Source organism: Nerophis ophidion, linkage group LG02 (assembly GCF_033978795.1).
Source record: "Nerophis ophidion isolate RoL-2023_Sa linkage group LG02, RoL_Noph_v1.0, whole genome shotgun sequence".
Lineage (NCBI taxonomy): Eukaryota > Metazoa > Chordata > Actinopteri > Syngnathiformes > Syngnathidae > Nerophis > Nerophis ophidion.
In genome coordinates, this window is record NC_084612.1 from 15,496,875 (window position 1) to 15,503,504 (window position 6,630).

Sequence of the window (6,630 nt, forward strand, 5' to 3'; positions counted from 1 at the left end):
ACACAGAAAGATCCCGAGCCCGGGATTAAACTCAGGACTACTCAGGACCTTCGTATTGTGAGACACATGCACTAACCCCTCTGCCACCGTGCTGCCCTTCATCTCTATATATTTAATATATTTATTTTGACAGGTCTTTGAAAGAAGTGTTTATGTCATCTCTATACATTTAATTTAACAGGAAATTACAGTATCCCCGGAACTCTTAAAAAAAATGGTGTGTGTGTGTGTGTGTGTGTGTGTGTGTGTGTGTGTGTGTGTGTGTGTGTGTGTGTGTGTGTGTGTGTGTGTGTGTGTGTGTGTGGGACCACCCAAGAAGGATAGAAGAATGTCTTGTTCTACCATGATGGGTTTTATGGGGTGGGGTTCAGTTGGGGTCAGCCTTTTCCATGCAAAATGCGGAAGCTCTGACCCCCTGAGGAAGCAAGTTGAAAATGTTGACGTTGATGTAGAGGAGACAGACATCCATTTTTACAACCTGGAAAGACAATCCATTTCCATTCGTGACAGTATAGAGTTAAAAAATATAATAATAATACAAGAATAGGTGTTCTTCCATCCATCCATTTTCTACCGCTTATTCCCTTCTTTTTATTCATAATAAAGTCATTTTAGCGTGTGTTTGAAAAGATGATTGCTGTTGTAAGAGATAACAATGAAAGATAAATAGAAGCAGTCATATAAGCAGGGGCGCATTGCCATTACATAAATCAAATTTGCTCTGTGGTAAGATTCAAAATAGTCACATCCTTCAATTATTGAATGTAACTACGCTCCCATCGTTGGATGATGCTGAGACAATTGATCATACAATTACATCGCAACATCCCATCAGTTTCTACCTAACCCTAACACTGTCCGCTATTTTCAGGAAAATGTTGTAATGTTTAAAATGCTACATTTAATCTTACTGTATATAATAGTCAAACTAACAAACTTAGAAATAAGCCTTTTTTTGCTTCTGAAATATATCTTGATTTTAAATACGGCCAACGGATTAAAACATTTTTTTTACCAGCATTAAAATGTAATATGCAACAATTGTTTTAACAATACTACAAATAATATTAAAGTCATGTTGTTGATTGTATGGTTTAGTTTAGGTTTTAAGCCACACCCTGCAGTTAAAAAAGATGAACAATTAATTTTCATTTCATTCATTTCATTTTTTTATTCATCTCATTCATTGATGTGCATCTTTGATCGATAGACAATTATACCTAGACTTAGACTTAGACTAACTTTAATGATCCACAAGGGAAATTGTTCAACACAGTAACTTAGTTACAATGATGGAAAGTGTAAGGATGGAAAGGACAATGCAGGTATAGATAGACTAGGTATAGCAATGTAAAATATAACATATCTGCGAATACATACAATATATACTTAATATGTGTACAGTATATTATATATACGGATATAATATGTCTATAACATATATACTAATTGCTATGTACCTTATCACAGTATATTTGGCAGCCCCAGCATAAAAAAGAGAGTAAGTCCAGCAGAAAATAGAATATAGACATTAAAAACAGAGAAAAGTAGCTGACATAGAAGTTGTCAGGTAATAGACGGATATTATCTGTTGCTGAATGGGGAGTCATTATACAGCTGGATGGAGCAATGAAGGAGTTCTTGAATCGCACAGTGCGGGAAGGAAGCTGAAGGAGCCTGTTGGAGTATGAACTCTGCTGTCCCTCAATTGTCTGGTGGAGTGGGTGGGCAGGATCTTCCATGATGGCCAGCAGTTTGTCCAGTGTCCTCCCGTCCCTCACTGATACAAACGCCTCCAACTGCGAGCCAATAGTTTGGCCAGCTTTCCGGATCAGTTTTTTAATCCGGTTTGAGTCCCTTTTGCTGGTGCTGCTCCCCCAACAAACCACAGCGAAGTGCAGGGCACTGGCCACAACAGACTGATTGAAGATCTCCAACAGCTTGCTGCACACATTAAAGGACCTAAGCTTCCTCAGGAAAAAGAGTCTGCTCATTCCCTTCTTGTAAACAGCATTGCAGTTATCCTTCCAGTCCAGTCAGCTGTTCAAACGAATTCCCAGGTACTTATATTGCCCCACCACTGCCACCTCCCGGCCCTGGATCTTGATGGGCTCCACCGGGGTCATACTCTTCCTGAAGTCGATAACCAGCTCCTTGGTCTTGTCCACGTTATGGACCAGATGGTTCGCCTGAGACCACTCCACAAAGTCAGCAATCAGTGTCCTATACTTCAATTTCTGTCCCTCTCTGACACACCCGACCACAGCAGAGTCGTCAGAATATTTCTGCAGGTGGCAGAACCTGGAACTGTACTGGAAGTCTGAGGTGTACAGGTTTGAACAGGAAAGGAGACAGGACAGTCCCCTGTGGAGCACCTACACCACTGACCACAGTATCTGACAGGGAACTCCCCAGTCGCACAAACTGGGGCCTGTCAGACAAGTAATCAGTGATCCAGGAGACAATGGAAGAACTGCCACCCATCCTGAGCAACTTGTCACTCATCAGAATTGGCTGAATGGTGTTAAAGGCACCGGAGAAATCAAAGAACATGATCCTCACAGTGCCCTTCCCACCATCCAGGTGAGCGTGAGCATCTCAATTATACAATTTTAAATCCACACAACAATGCCTGAGAAGGGGCAGGATGAAGAAAACTCTTATATTTTCCTGCCCGCTTTGACATAACAAGTAGTCTTACTTCATGGATATCATATAAACCAACAAATACATACAAATGTAATGGAAACAATCAAAACAACTCAAGAAAAACACAACAAGCGCAAAACTTCGTAAAGTATAAACCGAACAAAGAAAATTATATTAATAATAATATACACCTCACGGAATGATACAAAACAAGACAAAAAATAAGTAAAATAATATATAGAAAGGAAAATTTAAACACTTATGGCTGTCCATATGATGTTATTGTTCAATCTTTATATATTATTTTCAATTGGAATATATTTTTACAGTATTTTATCTCATTGTAAAGAGCATTCCACAGTTTTACTCCCACCACTGAGGCACACATTTGTTTTAAAGTTGTCCTTGAATATTGCTGTTTGAAATGACCTTTTCTTCTATGCTCTGTATTCTCAGAAGTGATGACAAACAGTTTTGGTAAATTTGCTGGTAATGTTTTACTTTTAGCCTTAAACATGACTGACACACAGTGTCTGTAGCTTTACTAGTTCCTGTAGTTTTAATAGACCAGAATTAATAAATTATATTTTAGTGTGTTCTAAGTAATCCACTTTATGAATAATCTTTATAGCTCTTTTCTGTAGTTGATACAATGCCTTTATGTTACTCTTATATGTGTTCCCCCACACTTTCACACAGTAGCTGATATATGGCAATATAAGTGCACAATACAATAAATGCATTGCCCTATAATCTAACACATATTTTACCTTGTTTATTATAAAAAATACTCTCAGACATCTTTTTCTACTTCTACTTTTTATCATTGTAAGATTTTCAGAATAGTATATTTAGGTTATTTTGTATGATGACAAATGTTTTCATCCATGTCTTGTGAACAATTTCCTTTGTGGATCATTCAAGTTTGTCTAAGTCTACATCTAGGTAAATACTGTTAATCCACATATTATTCTAATACTGAACACAATGTCTTTAATTGCCTGTCACTAGATTGTAGGAATATTGATAGTTTTATCTTTTTGTAATGTCCACATGTTTAATATACGTATTGTGGATTTAAAGGCATACTGAAACCCACGCAGTCTGATAGTTTATATATCAATGATGAAATATTAACATTGCAACACATGCCAATACGGCCTTTTTAGTTTACTAAATTGCAATTTTAAATTTCCCGCGGAGTATCCTGTTGAAAACGTCACAGAATGATGACGCGTATGATGACCCGTGCGCGTGACATCACGGGTTGTAGCGACATTTTCTTCCAGTACAGATCACGGCTATAAATCGTCTGCTTTAATGGCATAATTACACAGTATTCTGGACATATATGTTGCTGACTCTTTTGCAATGTGTTCAATTGATAATGGAGACTACAAAGAAGAAAACAGTTGGTGGAAAGCGGTGTATTGCGGCCGGCTGTAGCAACACAAACACAGCCGGTGTTTCTTTGTTTACATTCCCTAAAGATGACGGTGAAGCTTTAATATGGAACAGAGCGGTCAAGCGAACATGGTTCTCTACCACATGTCAACCGGCAGGTTTCGGTGAGAAAATTGTGGTAATAAGTCAGCTCTTACCTTAGACTTGAGCGGAGGTTGTGTCGTTCCTCCTGCAGCTGTCTAAGAGGCAGCTGCGGCTCTCTTGCCTCCTTCGGGGTTTCCCTCAGAGACACTGGCGGTCACCACACCCGTGGCCATACCCCTCCGACTTTCAGGTACGACTATATAATCTCACTAAAACACTAGTAACACAATAAGCAGACAAGGGATTTTCCAGAATTATTCTAGTAAATGTGTCTAATAACATCTGAATCGCTCCCACTGCCCTCTCTTTTTTTTTTAGTCCTTCACTCTCACTATCCTCATCCACAAATCTTTCATCCTCGCTCAAATTAATGGGGAAATCGTTGCTTTCTCGGTCTGAATCGCTCTCGCTGCTGGTGGCTATGATTGTAAACAATGTGAGGATGTGAGGAGCTCCACAACCCGTGACATCACGCGCACATCGTCTGCTACTTCCAGTACAGGCAAGGCTTGTAAAGTTGCGAACTTTATCGTCGATGTTCTCTTCTAAATCCTTTCAGCAAAAATATGGCAATATCGCGAAATGATCAAGTATGACACATAGAATGGACCTGCTATCCCCGTTTGAATAAAAAAATCGTATTTCAGTAGGCCTTTAAGTTGCATTATAAGTGTAGCTTTTATTGCCATTATACAACAGTACAACGAAATTGGATGAATTCTCACGAGGGGGTCGCATCGTTATGAGCGGTCTTTCTCCCAGGATGCAGACGGATGACTCTGGACGAAAGCGTTAGTTGGAGATGATTTATTTATCATAAATCATAGCAAAACAGGAAACAAGCAAAAGGAAAAATGTGCCGATCACACGGGAAGCTAAGGTAACCACTTAGCACAGAAATCATAAACTAGGAAACAAGAATGCCAACGTAACTCTTGCAAATGCAAACAATGAAGTCAGACATAGTGTGGCGAGCAACGTCAATAAATAGCTCTCTGATTAGTGTTCGGCATCAGGTGAGCGTGCTGACCACTAACCATCCATCCATCCATTTTCTACCGCTTATTCCCTTTGGGGTTGCGGGGGGCGCTGGCGCCTATCTCAGCTACTATCGGGCGGAAGGCGGGGTACACCCAGGACAAGTCGCCACCTCATCGCAGGACCACTAACCAGAGGGAGGTGAACCCAATTAATCCTTATAGAAACCAAAAAATACCCAAAACACAAAACAAAACAGGAACTAAGGGAGTCCAGAAGTAACAGAAGTTAAACAAAACATGATCCGGCCCACGGATCATGATAGGAATTGTTGCATGTCAACTTTGGCTTCTTGATTTTACAATTTTTAAGTGTAGTGTGACTCTTTTGGTGCTTTTAGACTACCATCCATTCCCATGCTTTTTATCATTGCTTTTTCCCAAATATAACTTTGTTTGTGTGTATGTGTTCTTCACCAGCAGATAATAGTTTCTTGTATGTTGGTATTCTCTTTTTCAAAACTAACAGACGGTGGAATTACAAGGTGACTTTAATTGTCGTCTTCGCAAGAATAATAATGCAAACTATATTTGTATGTGTATCACATTTTTCCCAGTTTAATCATTGTTATTACAACTGAACACCATGCACATGTGTGTATAAGTACACTTGATGGATAAGCAGGGTACTCCTACTGCATTTGTACATCTATTCATTAAAGGCCTACTGAAACCCACTACTGCCTACCACGCAGTCTGATAGTTTATATATCAATGATGAAATATTAACGTTGCAACACATGCCAATATGGCCGGTTTAGTTTACTAAATTACAATTTTTAATTTCCCGCGGAGTTTCTTGTTGAAAGCGTGCGCGTGACATCACGGACTGTCAGGAAATATTAGCGCAACACCATTTGCGGCTAAAAGTCGTCTCTTTTCATTGCGCCATTAAACAGTATTCTGGACATCTGTGTTGCTGAATATTTTGCACTTTGTTCAATTAATAATGGAGAAGTCAAAGTAGAAAGATGGAGTTGGGAAGCTTTAGTCTTTAGCCACACAAACACACGGTGATTCCTTGTTTAAAATTAACGGAGGTGAAGCTTTACTATGGATCAGAGCGGTCAAGCGAACATGGTTCCCGACCACTTGTCAACTGGCAGGTTTCGGTGAGAAAATTGTGTTAAGAAGTCGGCACTTACCGGAGATCAGCTGAGCTTGCGACGTCCATGCAGCTGCTGTCGACTTCCCTCAGTGACTGGCCTCAAGCCACCCGTGGACACACCCCTCCGACTATCGGGTACTATTTAATCTCACTAAAACACTAGCAACACAATAGAAAGATAAGGGATTTCCAAGAACTATCCTAGTAAATGTGTCTAAAAACATCTGAATCCGTCCCAATGCCATCGCCTTTTTTTTTCTTTTTTTTTTTCTAGTCCTTCCCTATCAA